Source organism: Lepeophtheirus salmonis, chromosome 7, assembly GCF_016086655.4.
Source record: "Lepeophtheirus salmonis chromosome 7, UVic_Lsal_1.4, whole genome shotgun sequence".
Lineage (NCBI taxonomy): Eukaryota > Metazoa > Arthropoda > Copepoda > Siphonostomatoida > Caligidae > Lepeophtheirus > Lepeophtheirus salmonis.
In genome coordinates, this window is record NC_052137.2 from 27,074,783 (window position 1) to 27,101,197 (window position 26,415).

The following is a 26,415-nucleotide window of genomic DNA, read 5'->3' on the forward strand; positions in this document are numbered from 1 at the left end:
GCGTAATCTGTGACAAAAAAAAAATTACTTTTTATATTTAAGATATTCTTCTTTTTTGTGCTACTTTCTATTACACTATATTTTATTATCCTTTGTAATATTAACTTCTGAATGTACTAACAAGTAGGTTATTTGGGTCAACAATTTTCTTCTTTTTTTTCGATAACAAAGTTCACAACAAACCTTGGACTTTCCGATCCAAATATAGAGCAATCTTTCAATAATAGGTTAAATATGTAAACTCAAATATCAGAACTCCCTGATTAAAAATGTCAGTATGCATTTTAGACTCTTGAACTGGCCATAGGAATATATTCTTCATTAAAAGGTGCCTTTGTGGAAATTACCACTTTTGTGTAGAAGTTTTCTTTTTGGATGATTCTATTCAATACAGAAATTATCTATTTGCTGAATTACACATAATTTTTTTTTAATGCAAAGGATACAACATTGACATTTTTACGCTTTAAAATCGTTGTGTAGGCTAAGAGAACATCTCTCTGAGAATAAAGTGCTCAAAATCAAGTATTATACTCCTTCTGAAAAGATTTTTCTGACAGAGTGGTTATGAGTACCCATGAAGTATCAGTTGTTTTGAATAATAATACACTTTTCTACTTTTGTAAAGAAAGAAAAAAAGAACATGGGATCTGTTACATGAACTGTTTTGACTGCAGAACTAAGAACAATTTTCAGAACCCATTAGAAATGGAGGATTCATTTGTTCTTACATCTAAAAGTAAATTAAAACAGATGGCAGTACTCATAAAACTTGATGTATTTTTAATATCAATAAATTGTTATTATTATTGTGACAGAATACATTCAGACTTGTTGAAAAAACAATCAATAGAATGTAATTCTTAATAAGCATAGAGTACAAAATATGTGAGAATTTACTACATTTTTATTTATTTATTTAATAATAACCAAAAAAGGATTTTTTAAAGAAAATATTTGCATTTATTTAGAAGGAAAATAAATTGCAGTTTATCATTAAACATTGATTTTCTTACCCACAATAGTCTTTAGTCTACTTTAGACCCATTTAAACAAAGCAATAATGACAATCAATAGAAATATACCAATAATTAAATATATCAACTTAAAGTTCAAATTCGTGTCTTTTTTTTAATATGTAGGATATGAGAACTTGATTTAACATATAAAATACCATGCAGTAATGTGTATTAGGATTAAACAAATAATTAAGGTTAAAGTATGACATCTTTATTTGGAAAGTCAATCATTTGGTCATTTTTTTATAGACTCAGGCTTGTCTTGAACTCGTAACTATGAGGAATTAGATTTGACTTGCACTATGAAATGTTGGATTCAAATATAGCACTTGGTCCAACTACATCAATCTACAAATCTCCGTTACAAAATCTTACGTAAAATTATACCGTCCAGAGGAATTTTGAGGAAGCTCATTTTTATTATGATTGAAAGGCTTAAAAAATCTTTAATAAAAAGATTAGTTTAAATGTATAAGCACCAGAGTTAAGATAACATTTATTGCGGCCTTTGTTTTAAAATAAGCACATAATGCTATTATAATAGAGAATAATCAAAGTGGAAACAAATTAATAAATTTAATTCAAAAAGGTCTGATTTTCTAAGCAATATATGTAACCACACTCAAAAGAGCAATATTTTCCTTTTAAGGTCAACTTATCTTAACATACAGGATCATTTTATTTTATAATTTTGCCAACAACATGACTCAATTTTTTTTTTAATATTAACAGGTGTAACATTGAAATATGAAAAATTAATATTTTTAACTTTAAAGAAATATATTTCTTTAGCTAATAAATATGTACAAAAAATGTGGGAGATCAGCTGAAACACTATATTGTCTCTTCTTATTTTCTATGTAACCCCGTCTGACATCCACGATGCCTTCAACACGCCTCCTAAAGGGTTGACACGTCTTTTTGATGTACTCTTTGAACATTCTTGCTCAGTATTTATTTACGGTGGCTTATTTGGGAGTGATGCTTTTATGTCTAAGGGTACAGGATCTGGACTCTACAAACGATCAAAAGGCGTTGTCCAAAGGGTTGGTGTTAGATAAATACGGGCCATAATTTATTATGGCCAGAAATTGATAATATTGCTGAACCATCTATGAGCAGGTTTGACATTGTGAGCAGGAGTGTTGTAAAACTTGCTGAACCCAATTATCCCCCGGGAATTTACCCCGAACTAGCGAAGGAGGTAAGCCTCTACATTTTATTTTCTGTGTCAAGGAATATGCGTATCTTCATGCGAAGATATATTTTAGCATCGCACCGGGTATGCAATATCTGACGTCATTAAAACACTATAAACATATAGGAAATATTGATTTTTTTTACATATTTACATATTGATGTTTCATTGATATACTTTTAGCTTGAACAACAAAATATAAATCATTCATACCCTTTTTTAAAGTCCTATTCATAATCTTATTTATAAATACATTTTTTATAATGATATTATTAATACATATTTTAATATATATATATATCTCTAAATATAATTGAAGCAAAGTTTGAATGCCACAAAGTGGCACAAAGAAAGATAAATTATGAAGGCAGTTCACTCATATTTTTTATGTAATAAATGAACTTATAAAAACCATTTTTCTTAAGATAAACGATTATATATATATATATATATCACATTGATAAATGATCATTGTACGTATATCTCATAATATATTCATAATAATTAAAAAAAAATCTGTGTACGACATTTTATTTTTAAAGATATAATTTGTCAATGAAATATGTTAGTGAAGAGACGATATGATGAAAGTTGTACAAAATATGACTTGCCAGTTTGCTATAAAAAAAGCAAAGTGAAGCTAGTAATATATGCTGCCCACTCATATAGGTCCAAGATCCTCCTGGGCTTTGACAGACTCGTGAATTGAATGTTAGACCTCTTGGAGGTGTTCAACGAAAATTGAGCAAAACTAAGACAATTATATATATTGATTATTATTGATAATCACTGTGTAAGGTCACCGAAATTTTTTAAGGGAGGGATTAATTAGAGCTTGCTCTCTCCCTCCTTATTCTTTAATTATTAACTAGCAAAAGGTTACCCGGCATTCTTGGTGCCAAGAAGAAAGCAAAAAATTTTATTGAGAATGGTCAATGTTATTTCTTCTTAATGGTTATAACCATTTGGTGCGGGCAATCCTTAGTAAATTGTAAATTCATCATTATGAATTTTTTTTTTAAATGTGTAGTAAACATCAAATTTTAAGAACCAAAATTTATACATGAAAGCTTTGTCTATATACGATTTACATCCTTTATTCTTATCAATAAATTGCCAAATCGAAATTCCTTAAGAAAATTGTAAAAAAAATATTTTGCACTAATTTTGCAAAATAAAAAGTAGTAAAAAGCTTTTATTGGCATTGTAACAAGGAACACAAGCCTACCAATATTTTTTTTGTACTTGCAAAAACAATAAAAGTAATAGAAAATAATGACAATAAAAAATAACCCTCGGTAACTGGTTCATTTTTTGTAAATATTACAAAAAAATTCATACAAAATGTTCCATAAATTGAATAAACTATTATTAAAATAATAGGGTTTAAAATTTTAAACAACCTGCATCATTTTTGCAGCATTTTATATTAAAAATTTACGTTTGATGGAAAAAAAGAAAATAAATGAAAAATCATGTAGATATTTCAGTTAAACAAAATTTTTATATGCCATATTTATATGCTAATAAATCTACAAAAAAAATTACAAATGCTTTATTTTATCTACGAATCCAATATTTTATTGGAAATTTTATTAGTCATTTTTTTGTTTTTTGTCCATAACTTTTTTTTATACATGTTTTTTTATGAGAAGCCGGGTTCTTTTCGATTTATAAATAGAATAAACCCCCTTATATGCCCCCCTCCCTATAAAAAAATAGGCGAATCCGTCAATAGAAGAACCTATGATCAATTCAGCCTCCTCGGTTCATCGGTGTGAGTACCCATAAAAGACACACAAAATCTATTTGATATCTTGCAAGGACATGTGCAAATATTATCCTGAAGTCTATTTCAATTTTAACTCTGATTCTAAAACAAAGTTACACAAAGAACTCCTATCATTAGTGTTACTCTTCATATTTAAAGAATAAGTAAATACTATATGATTTTGATGTTCTTTCAAGACTAAAATAATAATAATAATAATAGCTTCTAAAAATAAAAAAAAACCTATAAGGTTGCAACTAAAAAATTATCATGTTGGTCTATGGTCATATTTTCTACAATTCTAGATATAATGTATAATTGTTTTATTCTAAGCAAAAATTGAACAGTACATAATTTTGAAATTTGTATATTAAAAAAAAATTTGTAAAGAAATTCAATGACTTACTGTAACAAAAGGAGCAAATAAAAACTTTTAATATATTGCGATTTTGCTATTTAATTAAAAAAAATAGATAATAATCTGTCTACAAAATTAAGCTAGTATAAGCCCAACTATACAATACAATAATAAATTATCTCACCTTTATAAATAAAATCCTCAGGGTCTATACTAAATCAATTTATTAGAAATTTTTAAACTGAGCTTTAGGTTATATAATATCATTCACTCATACTCCATTTAAAATCAAATAAACTAATAAAAGAACAAAATAATACTCATATTTTAATAAGATAATTTACTTATGTCAAAAAAGTTGTTAAATATATTTAATCATCAGTTCTTATGGTTACGAGATAATAAAAGAAAACACAAAATTTTCGGGGAAAAGGTGATTTTTTTTAACTTATAGGACGTTAGGTCATTTAAAAATTGTTCAAAAAAATTTCAGTCATCGTATTTTACCCAAATCCATACTTTTAGCCTATGAGAGTTTAACAATTCTCAAAAAAGTGAGAAATGAACCGTCTACTTTTATGTTTTTTGGATTTATTCCCCTTGGAAGACAAAACTTCAACTTTTGCTCAAACAAAGTTCGCTTGAAAAGAATCAAACAAATAAAGACAGTATAAAAGTAGTTTTAGGTATATCAAGACATTTAAAATTTTGTCATTTATCTTTACCTTCAACATCAAAAGTACAAACAAATATTGTGTTTGCCAAAACACCTTTTATTTGTTATTTGTATGCATTTTCAAGGAATACATAGGTTGACATAAACAATCATCTTTAGCATTTTAACGTGGCTAATAAAACTCAATTATTTGATCTGATTATTGGCATGGGTAGTAATAAATTAATTATCGAACAAACGACTTTATATTTGGGGATCTATCCAATGTACACATGAGAAAAATTCGTTTGACAAGAAGAATTCATCTATTTGTTGTTATGTTTAGAACGTTCAAACAACGATACGACTGATTATTTCCTTATGAACAGAATTATATATAATATTTTATCATTAACTAATATGCAATACATTATATACGCAACATCATTGGCAATCTTATATTAAAAAATCACTCTTCTATCAAGTACTATTTAATATATAATTATCTAAAATATTGAATCAAATCCTCGTCCTTGCATCATTTACTGTAAGAATATACAATAATGATTTAGCATCTGCCACTTACTCTTGTTTATTTCCATTCCAAGGTGAGGTACTAAAGGAACACTGTTTATTAGAAGATGATGAATCTGATCGCTAAGCGTGTTAATTCCTGATAATTTTATTGAGTGATTAGGTCTGGTATATGTATTTTCTTTATTTACTGTTTCTCCAGCTCCATCAAAATATAGCCAAAATTGGAAAAATAGGAGACTTAAGTACCTATCTATGAATCCAGACGTAATGGATAGAGGGAGGCATCATATATCAATTTTATGGATTATCATAAGTGTCGGCCGTTTTGATAGTGCAGTCATGAAATTTATCCACATTAATAAAAGTGTTTGCAGAAGACATCGCTTAAAGAATACTGTAGATTCTTTCAATGAACTTAAGGTCAACCAAAGTACTATTATATCTTTCCATTTTGTTATAGTGAAGACAATACTCATTATAAAATCGTTCAACACTAATAAAATTGATGTCTATATTAATAGGTCTTTATATATCTTTATGTTATAGAATGTTAATTATTAATAATATTATCATATTATTTTTACAAAACTCAATAAGAGAAGTCTAATAAGTTTTATTTCTATATTTGTGAGATTATAAGCAGATTATATATATATCAGTTTTAATTATTTATTATTACACACATTTATAAAATATAAGTAATCACAATAATGAATCACTCAGCTGACATAACTTGCACTGTAACAGAATCAAGATTCACTCACAAGTTGATTGATTGGCTATTTTTATCTTATTTTCATACTCTTCATTAATGACGTATCTAAATACACCCTTTTTTTGTACACATTTGTTCTTGTATCCTAAAACATTAAGTATATAAATAATTTTATGTATTTAAATCATAAAAATAGTAAAATAATAAAAACAAAAAATATTTTTTTATATTATTTATTAATATAACATTTACGAAAAATTACTGTAAAATAATTAGCTTAAATAATGCGTTGACATATTTTTATTTACAAATTGTGTCCAATACTTTTAATTGCTTTCAAACTTTAACTAGATGGTAATATATTATTGGTATATTCTCATACGTATAATATATTTGCGCATTAAATTAAAAAAAAATATTAATGCTCGTTAAATTATTTTAATGCCTGAACAACAAAATATAGAAACATTTTTATTAGAAGTATACAAAAAAACATAATTTATCATTATTACTATTTAGGTTTTTGGACGTTTTTTTTATTGTTAAATCAAACACTGTGCGTTGTATCATAATTTTTCTAATGTTGTTGTGTGTTAGATCAGTCTTGATGACCAAATCAGATTTATTTTTTTGATTTTCCATCAATCTTCGAGGTATTTCTAAACTCAATAATCTGAGACGAAGCTCGATTAATTTTGTGGGTCTATATTTGTCCTGAACATCTTAGAAATTCCAGTCTCAGAAAATATCTTCCTCAACACTACAAAATTGCAACCTTAGAATGAGGAATTCTATTAAACTGTTCTATGAATGGGTAACCAGATAGTCTATCAACATAAACGATATAATATTTAACCTTACCCTCGAACAGGTCAGCAAATAAACAGTCTTATTGGAGTCGAAAAGTGATTCCTTTGGTAAAGGTGTTAACGTTTCTATACATTTACAAAATGACAATTTCTTGTATTTGCATATTCATTCTCAGCCAGTAAACCGTTTGTCTGGCTCATATCTTTTTCCTTCCGTTCTATTTCTTGATGTGAATAGTAAAGATTTTACGAAATCTTTTACTTTTATGAGTTATTAATCGATATGTATGTAAAACGAGGCCTTTCTCAGTGCTCAATTCAGGAAAAAAAATTATATCAAGTTTCACTTCAACTCAAATTACATTATTGTTAATTGCATTTAATAATTCGATATACTCATGATCGCCTGAAAGAATTGTTACGAATATTCTCTAGTAATTGATTAATTATTTTCACTTCTTCTTCCAGTTGACTTATTCTAATCATTGGATTCAGTATTGCTTCATCTCTATGGTAGCCAACTCCTTCATAAAGATTATCATTAACTCCTGGAGATGACACAAGTGACCTTGATAATACGTCTGGGATCTCATGATCAGTTCCTTTCCTCCATTCTACCCAAAATTGATAATTTAACTTTTGATGCATTTATCTTAACGTATGTCTGAAATTTTAGATCTAATTGTACTAATACAGGTTGTTAAGTCAACATTTCTTTCAATTTGTTCGTGGATATGGTATGTTTCGTAGTCCAACTTAATTCAACTTTTCATGATATTAATTCTCTTAAGGGCCCCATTACTTCATTTATGGTTCGTGAAAATGAACTCCCTTGATTGCCTAATTACAACAAACTCGTAGGATTTTTTATTTTTTTTTTTGGATTAAGAAATTTACAAATTGCACTAAATTTATCATTTTCCGTTCCCCCTTTAAAAATGTAATACCCTCAAAATTTTATTATTGGTTGAGCAAATATAAATTTATCCGGATTTAAAATAATGTTCTTCTCTCATTATTTATCCAAAATCCTATAATATAGATACTATACTATACAAACATGGTCTTCTAAATCCATTGATATGTTAAAAAATCATTTACTACTCTAAATGTGTATGCTAAATTATTGAAAATTTCATCTCTACTTATGCAATATGTATCTTTTGTACAACAAAATGCATTTGTGTTCTTTTAAATACATATCTTCGCCAACGAGTAATAAAACGAGTCCAATTTCTTAGCCTTGTTACGTATCCATTGCTGCAAAATATTTGCCTTATAAGTAAGCTCAAAACAACATCTCTTGAAGTCCTCATAGGATGAGTTGGTGGTTAAACTTCTTCATTTAATTTTTTACCAATAGAAAGACGGATGGTAACGATCCACCTTAACAACGGTGGATATCAAAAATGAAACCAGTTATTTGTTTAATACTTTTAAGTTTTAGTGGTTGCTAAAATTGAAAATGATGTGCTACCCGTCACTTCTTTGTAAAAGATAACAGGATTTCAACCAGCAAAATTCAAAATATTATAAAAAACTTGGTAAGGCCATCGGCAAAAAGACATTTTGATTGAAAAAAGTCTTGCCATTGATCTAGCATATCAACTCCTTACTTAGTTAATTATAATACTTAATTTATTTTGGTAACATTTTTGTTCAGTAGAAGCTTTCACACATATTGTCGGGAGCAAAGATCAAAATTATTATTTTTTTTTTTGATGTTGAGAAATGAATCTTTAGACACAATTTACAAAAAAAAATCATAAACTAATTGCTTTTTTGGAAGCCTTTTGTTCAAGAGGTATTTCTTTTGGAGAACGATGACAAACAATGATTATCCTAATAATTTGGTTGATTTATGTTGATTAGAAGGCAGAAATCAAGTCGTCACTTAAATACATCCTATCATTTTTAAAATGTAAAATACACTAATTTGTCAAAAAGAAAATAAAAATAACGTCTACCAAAAGTAATAAACGCTTTTAACAAGATTAGATAACGAGAGTCTTGTCAAAAACTTTAGATTACTCATTAAAATCAGACGTACTTGATTGTGCTGGATGGACATATTATTCATATGATTCCAATTCAAAATCTTCTCCTTCTCAATTGGTGTACGTTGTAGACACAAATAATATCTTATTTCTTGAATGGATAATTTTTTGTCTGACAACAAATAGGGGAATCAAAATGATTAGCTCAGGAAAATATATGTTAGATTAATACAAATAAGGTACAAAAAAAAAATTATTGAGTTTTTCATCCATGTGTAAACATGTTTGAGCTTGTATTGCAGAACAAAATGGTTATTTGAAATGATTGGATATCAAATATGATACCCACGTCTGTTTAAGTACTGTTCACTATATCATCCAAACTATTACTAATTTTAATTTCGTCTTTTGTGGTTAAGAAAATGATTTATGAAAATTCAAGAGCTTCTAAACAAATACAATCAAGAAGTTTCTCACAATATTTCCTTGGTAAAATGATACCTTCGTCGTTCTAGTAATAAAATAACACAAAATCGATTTTTCCCATTTGATTTTGGAAATACTACTAACGGGTGTTACTATTCAATAGCCTCGTCCCCTTCTTCAATTATCACTCCCATTTTCTTTATGTGATCCATTTCCTTTATCTCTATTGGCAAATGGTATATAGAATGAATTGCATAAGGTATATAACTATCTTTCAACAATATTTTCCTTGGTTCTAACTTTTGTTCATTATAAAAAACATCATAGAATATTCCCATCAATCACTTTTTAATTTGCTCCACATCTTCATTCATTTTGTTATTTAATGATGTTATTTGAATCTGATTGGGAAAATTTCCTGGAATTAGCTGAAACTCATAATAATATATTTTGGATAAAAATACTTCAGTAACATTCTTACATTAAAAAAAAGTTTCTTCTTTTCAAACATTATTTAACACTAATGTTATATGTATTTTCTCCATCATTCTCAAATTGGACCCATCGACACTTGATAATTGTTCTTCAAGATTGTTTTCCAAAATTTTGTACATAATCCCACACTCTTCAGATTAACAAGACTCATCAAAGTTATATCAGCCCCAGTATCCGGCACTACTTTTATCCATTTATTTTTCTTAGTACTTAGATTTTTTCTGGAGATACCATTCCATCATCTACGTTCTCCTTTACACCAAATACTTTTATTGGATTGGATTTGAAAAATACTAGCTTTTATTTACACATTAACCGAAAATTATCTATTTTTGATATTAATTATTTTCTTCCTATAATCAGTATAAATAAATAGATCATTTCCAGTTAATGTGTAAATCAAAGCAAGTATAAATTTCTAAGATAACTTCTTCCACAACAAGAACACCTTTGAGTTTGTCTTATCTTCTCATGTTTATGATTTGTATTTATACCTGATATTGAACTTGACTTTCTCTTCCAATCTTCTTCCTGATTTTAACCATTTTCTTAGCTTCGGCAACTGAATATATCCTCTTAAAATAACATCTCAGTTGATTTGGACAAAAGGTATTTTTTGTATTGTTTAGTGTTGATATCCAATCTTCATATGATATATCTCTTAATTCAGCATTTTTGCTAGGCAACATAAAGCCATGTAAATTGAATTAAAACACTCATCTTCACACTGCTTTTAACCCACTAGTTATAATTCCACATTAATTTGTTTTCGAAGGTAATTTTCCATCAGTTTCATAGCTTCCTTACATAATTTTCTTCATAAATTTCTATTGATATGGTATGTTTTGCCCTTTTCTTCGTTTCGTTCTGATCCCTAAATTCCAGAGTCAACACATTATTATATGTGTTCTCAAGTGGATATTTTAAGTATTTTCTATTATTGACTATTTTTGTTCACTTTCTTCCTGCAAATTGATTCTTATATTTTGTCATTATTTTGGACATTGTATGTTGATAGATTGTTACCACTAATTAAAGGTATTGTTCATTTCTTTAAATGGACTCCTCACAAGCTCGTTTTTGCTCTTTCATCGGGGTCATCATCATTGTCATCGTCGTATCTTCCTTCTTATGTTTATCGACCTATGGTAAATTTCCTACTAACATTTTTTTATTAAAATTCGATTTTTTTGTTCTAATTCACCCCTTGAAGGCATTATTGAATCTTTTTGTTCACTCAATCGTCAATATCCTACGTTCTGCGCTATGATATGTTAAGAACGATCCAGCCTGTTCATTAAACTTATACAAACCAAAAAAAATATCCTTGCCTAAGTTTTCTTCGAAAAGGTTTCCTAGATTAATTTTGACTGGCTATCTAATATATCTGTATGTTAAAAAATAAAACGTTAACGTATTCACGTACCCTGAAAAAGGAAAACATATATTTAAGGAGCAGAACTACAAAAAGCATGACCCTGTTTGATTTTCATACTTTTTATCGATATTAATTTCCCTTAAAATCATTTTTGTTTTATAAAATAATTAAAAAAGTAGAAATGTATTGAAATATTGATACAAACTTTGTTACCGAAACCAGAACAAAAATATTTGTATTGCAACTTCAACTATACGATAATATCTTCATTTCATCTATGATATTTTATATGGTTCCAATATACCTTACGGGTTCCAAATCTACCGTATATTTTGTAAATGTCAGGATAAAAAAGAAGCCTTTCTTAAAGTATATAAAAACGAATGGAACTTATCCGAAACAAAATTAGTTAATATTCCTGCTTCTCAAGAGAACGATTTCCATTTACCATTTACTTTTAAACATAAGGATTTGTTTCCTTTGTCAAATTCTGTTCCTACAACATCTATCAATTTAACAAAATAAAATCGGTAAATTTATCTTTACCAACCAAATATTTGATTCAAGATACTTTTTCATTATATTTGAGGTATTCATAAGAAGTATAACTTATCATTTTCTGTTGCTTCATTTAAAAAAAAAATATTGTTTTTTTAATATTACAAGGTGCATTATGTAAATTTGATAGTACAAATATGAATTTAACTACATCTTTTAATCTGGAATGATAACTTCCAGACAAATAAGAAAATGATGTGTTTAAATTGCTAAGAATAAAAAAGAAATTCTTTTTACGTGATGGATGTAATTTGCTCAGTAAATTTTTGAAAAAGGAGATAAAAAAATGTAGAAATTGTACACATTCCATAAAAAAAAACAATACAAAAAATCGTACAAGAAATTCCTTTGTACAAAATACAAGTCATAAATCTTAACAAGGAATTAGAAAATTATTCGTTTTTCAGTTGTTTTTTTGTTATCTATTTCTTGCATTCGTAATAATTGGTTAAAGATAAGAACCCATATTAAAATTATTTGTTTATATTTATGTTATACTCGTATAATTAATTATAGTTGTTAATAAACTAAATAAGGAATTTTGTTTATTATTAAATTTATGAATAATTTTGTTTTAATGTTAATATATTATCCATATTGAGAAATAAATATATAATTATATTATATATCTTAGTCTACATCAAATTATTTATATACATAAAAAGTCAGAGAAAGTTGAACTAACAATCTTTGTTTCTTCCATTATATTTAATTTTATAAATCAAAACCAAACGGGATCACTATTTACTTTTACAATAAAGCCGAACTATTTTATTAACTAATTGATAATAATAAAATCATTATCTTTTACAAACAAACAGCTAAATCAATTTAATAAGGAATTTAATTGTGTATAATAATAAATATTGTATTTTATAAACTAAAAGTACATCTTAATCTATACGATTGATAACTTTTTCATTTCAAATTATAAGACTATCTACTTCTAATATTTCCAATCCTTCAGCAATGTTATCCTCCCTTCATATATATTGGTAAGATATGTAGATGGAAAAAAACATTTTCGAAGTTTCCAAATTCGTTATTAGGCGAAGTTATTTAAATTAAAAAGCAATTCATCAAATTTTGCAAAATTTATTATTTATAAATAACCAATTATATTTTTGAAGTAAGTAATGACTAAAGACAATAGTATTTTGTGAAAAACTACACATTTTAAATTATATTTTTTGTAAATTCAATAGGAATAGTTTCAAATCTTGGGTAAACACATTGAATTATAGGAATTCTGGTATTATTACTTTATAAATCAGAGATAAAATAAGAATATTAGTAATAGTATACTAATATTTCCTGGAAGAGAAGATAAATGCAGATTACATTAGATATTTTCTTCTTGTGTTACAGGATATTATTTTATTTCAAAATCATAGGATCGTAGAAAATACTATAGTATGTAAATATTATGAGTTTCAATAATAAAGGCTACTTGAAAACTAATGTTACTCAAGGAGACATTCCATGAGTCCTTGTCAAAAGCTGATTAGAATTCAGCAGACGTGGGAAAAAGTCGTCATAATGTTAGTCTAAGTCCCTGTATATTTTGATACTATTTCTTTTGAGATTATGTCAAGTTCATAATTATAATACATTATCCATAGAGTTTAGGCTTTTTGTCCGTATAAAGAAGCTTTTGAGTTCTCTAGTCCTAGCTATAGATTCCCAATCAAGTCTCGAGCTTTGATTGTGATAATAAGTCGAGTCGCAAGTCTTCAAAACAAGGACTCAAGTCCAACTCGAATCCTAGGTGTCCCTTTTGTCTTCAATTAATTCACAACATAATGAAAAATTAATAATTAACAAAATTAAACAATGGATTTGAGTTACGGTTGAGATGAAGTTTTTTTTTACTTTAAATTTCTTTCAAAAGCTTTTTTATTCATCTCACTTTAAGAAGCGCCTCTTATTAGATATGGGAGTACCAATTACTATAGCTGAATTTTTATTAAGCTAGATATTTGGTTAATAATAAACCTGAAATATCGGTAGAATAATTGAAATATTTCTCAAATAGAAATTGTAGAACAATAAACCACGAATATAAAGCTGTACATGGTATAGTTTTAGGGCAAAGTATTGTATTATATTGTCTTGTGTTCATCATACATATATTCATCAGTTACTCTAGATCCATTCCAACTCTAACCAGAACTGACACTTATAACTCACGAACTAACTCTCATTGTTACTTTCTTCTTTTCACGAGCTCACTCTCTTGTTATATGTTTTATTATCAAGAATTAAGTAATAAATATAACAGGTTCGGAAAATTGAAAAAAAACTTCTTTAGATCGAAACTACTAAAAGTCTCTCACGCTTTTTAGGTCATATTTTAATTTTCATACTCGCTAAATATCCTCTGTCCATTCTTTTTCTTTTTACTATAAACAATGATCTCAGAACAATAATGACGCATTGAAAATGGCAAAATCTCAGAGGTTGGACAGTGGTGCATCGAATATTAAGGGGGCTGGAGTAGATTGGAGATGTTAGGCTTAAACAGGGATTCAAAAACAGTATTGGGAAACACTTGTACTTCCTATGAACAAAAATGGTTCCGATTTCAGATGACTACGTCCTCACTCTACAAAAATAAATCAGCTTTGGGCAATAAATATTGCACTTTCTGTGCCTTGACAATTAATAATTCAGAGCAGTTCTTCTTTCTATGTGACTCTGTGCGGCAAATAATAATTAGAGTCGAGGAGATAGCACATCAAAAATGAAACTGCGTAATCACTAAGAGTGATTGGTTAGTGACAACAGTGACAAGTTACCCAGAAAAATTTAAAAAAGAAGCCTTGATTGCGAAATTACAGTCGGGCATGTATACACACAGGACTATTAAATGGGCAATACCTGAAGGGATGGAGAAGATGATGAAGAGATCAATATCAGTTATGGACAAATTAGATAAAAATGAGATATTGGTTAGGAGCATATAATAGAGTGTTAAAGTTTGTGTATTGAACTTTTTATTTTTTTATTTCATTATAGTTTATTTAAATAGATATCATATGATTTTTTTTATTGTTGTGGATAACATATTGCTTTTGTAACATGTATTTTACGTGAATAAATTAATGTAACGAGAAAAAAAATAACGTCAAGTTATATTGATTTTTTTATCATCGTTCCTGAAATGGTTGTTCTTTTTTCCTAGAGCTTTAATACTAGATGTAGGCATCTAAAGAAATTCCCCAACCTAAAGTAACCCCTGGATAGTGCACAGAGACGATAATCTGTTATTTTAATTTCAGAATTCAAACTTCCATACAATATTTTGGGGATATGAATAACGACAAATGTCTTTTTTTTTATACAGTTTTAACCCTAATTTAGTATAAAAAGTTGACAACGACTTTTTAGTCATCTTAGGTTGTATGATTTTTTTAACTAGACAAATATTTGGGCAAAAAAGCAATTCCAATATTTTTTGATAAAAGTAACATATAAAGCTACTAAAAATTTCTGACCGATTGAAATTCATTGACATAAGAATATTGATTTAAATCTATGATCAAAAGTCGAAAACGACCTCTCCGTCATCCTACTGTTAAACGAAAGCTATCATTATATATTCTATTTTGGAGGAGTTATGTTTAAGATATATAATCCAGAATGTCATATCGTGTCGAATACAAAGAAAAAGCATGATTTTTTTTGCATTTACACAAAATATATATTTCAAAAGATGAAAAAATATTTAATTTAACAAATTTTCTCTGCTTGAATCGATTCTTCGGGTCGAACATTCTCCAGCGTTTCTTGACTGCCAATTGAAAGTCCAAATGAGTCTCCCTTCATGACAGAAATATCTCATACATCGTCTTGGTCTTCCATATTGTCCACTCCGGATCAATGATAGCGAGTAATAAGGATCGCGACAGCAATTGCATCTAGCTCCATACCTGGTATAACTATAATGACATTTGCAAAAATAAAATTGAATAGTTTTAGATTAATCTGACTTATTCTTACTAAACTTTTCCGTTCGATCCACATTTCATTTGGATACAACATTGATAAAAAGACCTAACCAACGCACCAGAATTATAGGATCTTCGATTGAAATAGCACTTCCTCGTCTTTCCAACAGCATCATTCACAGCCAAAATGGACAGAGCCAAGAGAAATAAAGCTAATTTCATCTGTAAATACATTTAAGGACATTAAAACTATAATTTATATCAAAGAAATGGAACAAACCTTTAATATCTATTTAGAATGATAGTCCTTCTTAGAGCTAAGGGAAGATGTTCTCTTAATTCTGATTATCGTTTATATATATACTCTTTGAATTGTAAGAGGACAAATGTTTTTTTTTTGTTTTTTTTGTTAAAGATGTATTCATTATCTCTCAAATGATACACGTATAACAAAATGACAAAAGTTTTAATCTTTATAAACTCGTCATCCACTGAATAAAGTCAAGTATGAGGTTGTATAATCTGTCTTGATCAATATCAAATGATACGTTCATTATATCTATATAAAGTGTAACTTCAATAAATTATTGATATTTATTTTTATATTTCTCTTAGGTTTTTTGTGCAGTAATTTATATTAAATATTTCACGACATTACTGGATCAACCTAATGAAAGATGTAAGTTATCTGTTGAATATTGCAGATTACTCGTTCTTCTCATGGTGTTTAGAGATTTCCGTTTTGTATGTATCTCTCTCCATACACTCAATACTCGAACTATTAAATAATCATTAAAATAAAAATAGGGTTGTTAGCTAAAAAAAATGTTGAATACGGAAGAATCTCACATTTATAAAAAAACATGGATAGATTAAACTAAAATTTGTGTTATTCTAAGTTGAGTAGAATTTAAAAATATTTTGACATAATATATCCAAAGTTAGCTAGATTGGACAAATTATCAAATTAACCTGTGTTTTTGTTCTCTTTCAATAGAAAGAAAGATGTACAATATTTCATGAGTAGTAAGGATTTTTACAATGAAAAAGCCATTCCAGAGTGGTACTATATAAATTATGTAAAATCTGAGGTCGGCGTTTTTAGTACATAATAAATCTAGGATTACATGTCCTAACAGTGCCCATGCAACGTTCATTAAACTTAAATTATATGTTAAAGAGGACCATTAAAGACTAAATTAACATACTTAAGTGAACACAATGTAAATATTAAATATGCAACTGAATTTTTGGTGAACCTCTTTGTTTATCATAAGATATACAAAATATTTTTGGACTTTTGTACATATGTTTATATTTAGATAGGTGATACGTAATATTATGAATCAATATATCCTGATATTCTCTTTCTATTTCTGTAAGACGTGTACAATGCACACTTATTCTGAAAGAAATAAAGGCAAAAAAAACAAAACATTTGTTCTCATAAAATTCAAAGAGTATATATATGAACGATAATCAGTAATCAGAGAACATCTTCCCATTATTCAAAGAAGGATTCACATTCTAAAAAGAGATTAAAGGTTTGTTCCTTTACTTAGAGATAAATTAAATTTTTTTAAGTGAAAGGTATGTATATACCATTATATTACAGATGAAAGTAGCCTTATTTTTCTTGGCTCTGTCCATTTTGGTTGTGAATGGTGCTTCTAAAGTTAAGCTATGCAACTATAACGGAAAAAATTATCGTCGAGGACAAACTGCCTTAATGTTACCCTTCTGTTGTACTAAAATGGTATGTTCGTCAAACGGGTACTTTAGGTTAGTACTTTCATTTTTTGCATTCATATTTATGTTAATGAACTTTGTTCTTATTAGCTACCCTACTTACGGAAAAGGCAAAAAAATGCGGCTGTTGTATCGATCCATTCAATAAGAACAACTTTATTTCTGATGGACAATATGGACGATTGAAAGGCTGCTTAAGATATTTTTGTAGCCATGGAAGACATGTTTTGACCACTCATTTTAAGCGTTAATATTTTTTCATGGCTCACATTTTTAACAAATATATACTGTTTAAAATAAAACAACACTTTGCATCACTGAAATAAATTCTTGCTGATCAAATGTCCTTAGGGTACGGCTATATTTATATTATGACATTAGTGACGAGGGGAGGATGAACCAAGTTTTTTCTTTATATTAAGTAAATATAAGTTATTTTGTTAAAAGAAGTGTCGTCCACTCTTACATAGACAAAAAGTCATTAAATATGTAGATTGAGTATAGGATTGAATTTCAGTACCCACATGAAACCGGGACTTCTTACTTGGTTTGGAACTTATTTAAAATATATATGCTGGAATATAGTAATGAGGAATATATAGGGACGGAATTACTGTCAAGTGAGAAGAGAAAGCTTAAACGGGACCTATGACATTAGTGAATGAAGATTTTTGCTAATAACAACCATCTTTTATATTATTATTGTGGGGGAGGGGGGAATGAATGACTGGTTTATAGATGAAAATCTTCTACAGTTTAAATAGCACTATTTCATAATTTCTCATCAGTGACATGGCTCATTATGATGATGAATAGTTCTGTAGTAATTTTTTTAAAGAGTGAATAAGTTTTTAGATTTATTTTAGGAAATTTAGTTATTAATTCTCTTTTGTATCTTATTTATAAAAACGTTAATATATTAAAGGTAATCCAAAAAGAGATACTTTTCTCAAAATATCATAATGCACGGTAATTATCTTGGTTATAATCAATTCAAGCCATTTCCTCCACTTCCTGCTTTCCTTTTGATTACTTTCCTGTTCTCCTGGGCCACTTTCATGATCTGGACTGTCTTCATGGTCACTCCGATAATGTCTGGAAATATATTTTGTATGAATATCTGCGTCGAGAATATCCGAAACAATATATCTTTTTTATACCCGTCTTTCATTTTTCATTAAAGCAATGTACAAGAGAAACATTACATGCATTGGAACATAGCTGGAAATGTAACCTGAAACCTACATTAGCCAAAAAAAAAAAAAAATAATGACCCGGAAAATTTATTTTTCGCACTCTGTATATATTATAATTTTATGATGCATTTTTAAAAAAAATGTACAGTAAAGAGTTTTTTTTTATGTTCTGTGAGAGATGGTATCTGCACGCAGATCGATCAAAGATGCGGATAATTGAAAAAAAAACATACAGTTTACTTTTTCTAATCAGAAAACTGTAAGATTTCTCTACAAAAGACCCACCTATGATTAGAAAATAGCTCAAGATACTTCGAGACAAGTTATACCAGTTATAATTTCTTCTACCAATCCCGGTAGATTTTGATTTCAGGAAGATAAGTTTTATTTATTTAAATCTCTGTGTGGAGTGTCCGATGGCGTCAGAGGGTTTTCAGGAAAACAGTGTACCAGATATACTTTGTATCTAGGTATCTTGAATTAGCAGAGAAAAAAAATGACTCATTTTTGAGTAAAGTTGCTTTGTAGTGACAGTCATAATATAAAATGGATTTAACTATTTAAAAAAATTTATTTTAAAGACAAAAACATAATTAAAAAAATACTACATCAGAGATTTCTTGGTAATTTAAGAATAAGTTATATCGATTATAACTTTTAAGATGGTTTTAATCTATTTTTTTTCCCTTGAAAATCGATGGGAACTTATTTGAACATAATCGTAATATATTTTTTATTTTTTCGGAACTTTAAAAATTTCAACACTTAATCTCAACTTGTTCAAAAACGTACATAAATGATTTTATGCAATTACTAAATTTTAGTTGTCAATTGTTGCATGAAAACTATGACAGCTTGATTGTGTGTTGAAAAAAAGGGGTTATTTGACAGCAACTGTACTCTATCATTATTTATTTGATTTTTATCCAGCAGTTGATAACATGTGTATTATTAGTATAATATATTTTTGTAATATTCTTTGTAGTTTAATTTTCTTAACGATATAATCTAAAAAAATATTTAAAGAAAATAAATTACTACTAATTCCATTATTATATCACTTAAAAATTTTCTTAAAAAGAATATAAGGAATTATTTCCTCAGATGACTAAATTTTTAGTTAAAGAATATTAGCCTCATAATTATTTAAATAAAAAAATAAAGTCTTGGTTTACATTTTTTTCATACTAAGATGTAAGACCGAGTATCTTTCAAAACTAAAAAGTCTATATAAAGATAATCTTTTGAACTCATGATACTTTGGAGCCCTTAATGAGTTTGAGTATTTTCCACAGAGTCCTTTCATGGTTAATATAATATTAATTATAAAATAAATACACTATATCAAATAAAATAGAGCTTACGTAATTCTAAGCATGTATAAGTAACAATAGGTAAATTACATATTCATTGAAAATTTATCAACCTTAATTTATGGTTTAAATCAATTTGAAAAGAAAGAAAACATACTTGGCTATTGGTTGGTTGAATTTCAAATAGAGATTTCTCAATTTTTCCTTTTTCGCACTGTTTTGAACTTGAAAACTATTTCGAACATGTAAAGTAAGTCTATACTATGATTAGATTAGTATGTATTAAGCATTTTTTATGAGCTATGTGTTATCTTAATTCATAAAGTAAAGTTTGTTTGACTGTCTGTTTTATTTTTGAGTGTGCATTTAATATTTCCAAACTATGTGACGTCTTGAACTACATAAAAATTTCAATTTATCAACAAGTGTTTGAAGCAAAAGCTCAGTGCATCTTATTTTTGGAAAAAAAAAATCTTCAACAAATAACTCAAAACATTAACATGTATTCCCTCAAGTTATTCTATGAACAAGATAATATCTTGCATTCATTGAATAAAAGCTAAAGAAAGAATTGGCGTGCCCGTTAAAATAATAATGAATAAAAAACATGTACTCTAATAATAAAATACTTATAGTAGCATCAAATATGACTTGCTAGAATGTAAATGTTAAAAGATACAAAAATGAAAGTAGTAATCCTGGAAAATAATGTTTGGGGGGAGTACAGTTTAGGAAATGCACACAAATTTCATTTATTGTATATCAAGGATATATATGCTAAAATTATTAAAATTCTACTCCAATCAAACAAGGAATTACATATTTAACTTTCGAGCAAACCCTCATGGGCACACGTATTATTTATAACTTTATAATTTGATGTTTCATTCTCAAGAGTTAAACAATAATGATAACAGCTTTGGAAAATGAAATAAAATAAAAATCTATTTGGATTGAGACTAGCAAAAGTATCTCACATTTTATCTTAAATACCACTAATTATGTTTACTCATTTACACACCCTAAATAAAAAAATGACTAGGTATATATTTGTTGAGAGCAAGGACAATAAAACTGTATGTACTAGTATGAGCCTACCCGTTACATGCACACATTAGGGATAATAATGAAAGTGTGATGTCAAAAAACTAACCTGGCCCTAAATTACCTAAATTGAAGATCGCTGAATACATACACCAACAAAAAAAATTACTTTACCTCCAAATAAATTAGTATCCGGCGTATTATCCAATGCTACAATAAAATACTTATGAGCTGCAAATACTTCAAAATATTAACAGAGTAATTTGTCAAATATTTGATACAATATCACTATTTAGCTTTATTGAACAGATTAAATTATCATAACTGCTCTTTTGAATTGCAGCAATAAGTGTTTATTTAAATCGCAGCAATCCAAAACGAATTAACTGGCTAATTCAATCTTTTCTTCATGTTACTACCTAAAAATTATTGAACAGATTTAATTGTCATAAGTGGTCATCCAAGACGAATTAACTGGCTAATGCAATCTCTCCTTCCCTTCTAATTTTCAATTGTAGAGCGAAGAACAAAACTGTTGCTAGGGAGAAAAAAAACGGAGGAAGAGGAAGAAGATTTAAAAGTTTATTTTGTAAATATAAGACTAGTATGAGCCTGTATGTTTTACGGACACATATGGGGGAGGGTGGAGTTGACGCATATGTACAAAAAATGCCGGTGGTCCAATAATTTAATAATTCAAATAAAATATGTTTTTCCTAACTTATGTTTGTCTATTTTAATCGAATGTAAAAGTATCTAATTTATTCCAGAACAATAATTAAAAAAACCAAGAACGCTATTTTTTTTTTTTTGTAGTCTCCTGGGTTTGAAAAAAAAGGTTAAAAAATTACTCGTAAACATGTATTGTGTACGGCAATCCTCCTACAGTTGCACATGCTTTGAGGATAATCCAACAAATTCCAAAGATACCAAACAATCAGTAACTGTAATTTATCAACAGATAGCTACATAACAATCCTCTAAGTATGTAGCTAAACCAAATTTATGATTAATAATTTTTATTTTTATTTTGTTGATGTTTTTTTAATCACAAATAAAAAGCTTACGATAATAACCTTTGTAAATTAAACCCTCTTCAGCTCCATGTCAATAAACAGACCTAATCCTAACTTCCTTAAAGTACATATCTCTTAATATCTCATGCACCAACTACATAAAAACTTTAAATTACTTTACCTCCAAATAATTTAGTAGCCTGCCTAACATTCCATACTGATGGGCCATAGTTACTTTGAAATATTACCAACGTTATATTTCAAATTAGTTATACAATATCAAATTTTGTCTTTATTGGAAAGTTTAAATTCTTATAAGTGAAATTGCTGCAATGCAAAGGGGCCCCATTTATGTAAATTGTATCCCTTTCAATTAAGCGAGTTCAAAAATGTTCATAATGCAAATAAACAATTATATATTATTATAAAGAGTTATTCTGGTTATATTATAAATAAAAATTATCAATAAATATTTGACATTTTTTGCATTTACATAAAGTCAATGAAGAATTTTCTTTGGTAATACGTCCACTGGTAGGTTTACAGCCATTTTTACAAATTATGATTGTCATATTTTTACAACCCTGAAAAATTTAACAGTTTTTTTGTTGTTTTGGTGTTTCAAAATTAGATAAATTTTCCAGGTTATATTTCATGTTTCTTTCTTCATGTGCTGATACAAGTTGTTCTTGAAGGACTAACAATTTTACAGATGTATTTATTCTAGTAAAATGATGGATGTTCCTCCAAACTGCAGCTTGTTATTTGAAACAACCAGAATAAGAACCGATATGCCCGATATGTCTGCACAACCTAACCCCACATTGTTTAAATGAAAGTCACGAATGATTTCTAGTTTTTTCTTAGAAAAATGTTCATCTATTACTGGATTTCATTGTGCATGGTGAGTAATAGACACATTTACTTTCCTTTAAATTTTTTCTCATCGTCTTTTAAATAGTTATTCTTTTTTCCAAGAGCTTTAATGCAATCATTTTAATTTTAGAATTCCAACTTAAATACACTATTTTGTACTTATGAATTAATACAACTTTTTTTGAGAGTTTTAATAATAATTTCGTATAAACAGTTGGGAACGACTTTTTTATCATCCTACGGTGTGTGATAACTTTTAGCTAAACAAATTATTACAAAAAACCAAAAAAAAAATAAAAAACTTGTTTAAATACTGAAATATTAAGCCACTAAAAATTTAACAGCGATTAAAAATCAATACATGGATATATTGATTAAAATGTATTATGAAAAGCCAAAAACGACTTCTCCATCATTCTAGTATTAAACGAAAGTTATCATTATATACTCTAAGAGGTAAGGTTAATATATATAATAAAGATAATAACATAGTGTCCAATAAAAATAATGATTTATTTCCATTTACACAAAATATTTGTATTGTTTTAACATTGAGCAAAGTTTTAATTTAACAAATTTTCTCTGCTTGAATCGATTCTTCGGGTCGAACATTCTCCAGCGTTTCTTGACTGCCAATTGAAAGTCCAAATGAGTCTCCCTTCATGACAGAAATATCTCATACATCGTCTTGGTCTTCCATACTGTCCACTCTGGATCAATGATAGCGAGTAATACGGATCGCGACAGCAATTGCATCTAGTTCCATACCTGTTATAACTATATTGACATTTGCAAAAATAAAATTGGATAGTTTTAGATTACTCTGACTTATTCTTACTAAACTTTTCCGTTCGACCCACATTTCATTTGGATACAACATTGATAAAAAGACCTAACCAAAGCACCAGAATTATAGGATCTTCGATTGAAATAGCACTTCTTCGTCTTTCCAACTGCATCATTCACAGCCAAAATGGACAGAGCCAAGAGAAATAAAGCTAATTTCATCTGTAAATACATTTAAGGACATTAAAACTATAATTTATATCAAAGAAATGGAACAAACCTTTAATATCTATTTAGAATGATAGTCCTTCTTAGAGCTAAGGGAAGATGTTCTCTGAATTCTGATTATCGTCCATATATATACTCGTTGAATTCTAAGTGAACAAATGTTTTTGTTTTGCCTTTATTTCTTTCACAATAAGTGTGCACGTCTTGCAGTAATAGAAAGAGAATATCAGAATATATTGATTCATAATATTACCTTTCACCTACCTGAATATAATCATATCTGGTTATTTCTATGAATATTTGGTATATCTTATAATATACAAGGAGAGTCGACCAAAAATTAAGTTTTATATTTAATATATATTTTCCCCTCAGTTGATTATGTAATTATAATCTGTAAATAGCCTCTTTAACATATCATGTATGTTTAATGGGCACTGTTAGGAAATGTAATTTCATATTTCCTATATTCCCCAAATGCCGCCCTCAGATTGTAGATAATTTATGTTGTGACACTCTGGAATATATTTCCCATTTTAAAAATTCTTACATTGCCAATGATATATTGTATTCCTTTCCTCTTTTACGAAGAGGATAAAAAACCATAGAGGTATAAGGTATTCGTCAAATTCATAAAACATTGGGGATATTCTCTGCAAATAATTTTAAATTGTTCAAGGCTAAGCCGACACCAATAATAACTTTTTTTTTTTTAATAAGTTTGGATTTTTCCCAAGGCCCACCATTTTTTAACCAACACCTCAAAATTTTTGATTATTTCATAGAAGGAATATTTTTGTGCATAGAAAGAGATATTTATAAATAACAAGTATATTTAGATCACTGTTCCAGGCTATAATAATCAGTGATATTAGACAAATAAATCATATCTATCACCAGGTTGATACTGTAGTGTAGTAAAATATTAAATATAAATTACTGCACAAAAAAAAACTAAAATGAATTTTAATTATTGTACATTAATAAATTATTGAAATTACTTTTTATATATTTATAATAAATATATAATTTGATCTTTATCAAAAATCTCAATACAATATTAAAATTAACTTGATTCATTGTATTACAAAATAGAAAATATACTAACTTTTGTCATTTTGTTATACGTGTATGATTTCCGAGGCAATAATGAATACATATTTAACAAAAAAAAAACAAAAAAAAAACATTTGTTCTCATAGAATTCAAAGAGTATATATATGAACGATAATCAGTATTAAGAGAACATCTTCCCATTATTATAAGAAGGATTTACATTCTAAAAAGAGATTAAAGGTTTGTTCCTTTACTTAAAGATAAATTACATTTTTTATGTGAAATGCATGTATATACCATTATATTTACAGATGAAAGTAGCCTTATTTCTCTTGGCTCTGTCCATTTTGGTTGTGAATGGTGCTTCTAAAGTTAAGCTATGCAACTATAATGGAAAAAATTATCGTCGAGGACAAACTGCCTTAATGTTACCCTTCTGTTGTACTAAAATGGTGTGTTCGTCAAACGGGTACTTTAGGTTAGTACTTTCATTTTTTGCATTCATATTTATGTTAATGAACTTTGTTCTTATTAGCTACCCTACTTATGGAAAAGGCAAAAAATGCGGCTGTTGTATCGATCCATTCAATAAGAACAACTTTATTTCTGATGGACAATATGGACGATTGAAAGGCTGCTTAAGATATTTTTGTAGCCATGGAAGACATGTTTTGACCACTCATTTTAAGCGTTAATATTTTTTCATGGCTCACATTTTTAACAAATATATACTGTTTAAAATAAAACAACACTTTGCATCACTGAAATAAATTCTTGCTGATCAAATGTCCTTAGGGTACGGCTATATTTATATTATGATATTAGTTACGAGGGAGGATGAACCAAGTTTTTTCTTTATATTAAGTAAATATAAGTTATTTTATTAAAAGAAGTGTCGTCCACTCTTACATAGACAAAAAGTCATTAAATATGTAGATTAAGTATAGAATTGAATTTCAGTACCCACATGAAACTGGGACTTCTGACTTGGTTTGGAATTGATTTAAAATATATATGCTGGAATATAGTAATGAGGAATATATAGGGACGGAATTACTTTCAAGTGAGAAGAGAAAGCTTAAACAGGACCTATGACATTACTGAATGCAGATTCTTACTAATAACAACCGTCTTTTATATTATTATTATGGGGGAGGGGGGATGAATGACTTCTTTATGGAGGATAATCTCCTACAGTTAAAATATCATTAGCGGAGAGAAAAAGTCATCTGTTACAATGTTCATTTTGATGATGAATAGTTTTTATTGAATATTTATAAAAATT

The 26,415-nt window shown here is 27.9% G+C and overlaps 4 long non-coding RNA genes across 4 annotated transcripts; 2 read left to right on the forward strand and 2 right to left on the reverse strand.

Moving 5' to 3' along the window:
* Positions 1-15,555: 15,555 nt before the first annotated feature.
* On the reverse strand, positions 15,556-16,265 carry LOC121121859 (uncharacterized). Its single transcript, XR_005865603.2, has 3 exons — positions 16,147-16,265; positions 15,919-16,088; positions 15,556-15,857 (listed from the first exon to the last, which is right to left on the reverse strand). It is a non-coding gene; the product is annotated as an uncharacterized lncRNA (long non-coding RNA).
* Positions 16,266-17,249: 984 nt separating this feature from the next.
* Positions 17,250-17,957, forward strand: LOC121121858 (uncharacterized). The gene is made up of 3 exons (XR_005865602.1): positions 17,250-17,410; positions 17,482-17,648; positions 17,706-17,957. It is a non-coding gene; the product is annotated as an uncharacterized lncRNA (long non-coding RNA).
* A 5,597-nt stretch (positions 17,958-23,554) lies between these two features.
* On the reverse strand, positions 23,555-24,268 carry LOC121121857 (uncharacterized). Its single transcript, XR_005865601.2, has 3 exons — positions 24,127-24,268; positions 23,899-24,068; positions 23,555-23,837 (listed from the first exon to the last, which is right to left on the reverse strand). It is a non-coding gene; the product is annotated as an uncharacterized lncRNA (long non-coding RNA).
* A 983-nt stretch (positions 24,269-25,251) lies between these two features.
* Positions 25,252-25,916, forward strand: LOC121122150 (uncharacterized). Its single transcript, XR_005865714.2, has 3 exons — positions 25,252-25,370; positions 25,442-25,608; positions 25,666-25,916. It is a non-coding gene; the product is annotated as an uncharacterized lncRNA (long non-coding RNA).
* The last annotated feature ends 499 nt before the right edge of the window (positions 25,917-26,415 follow it).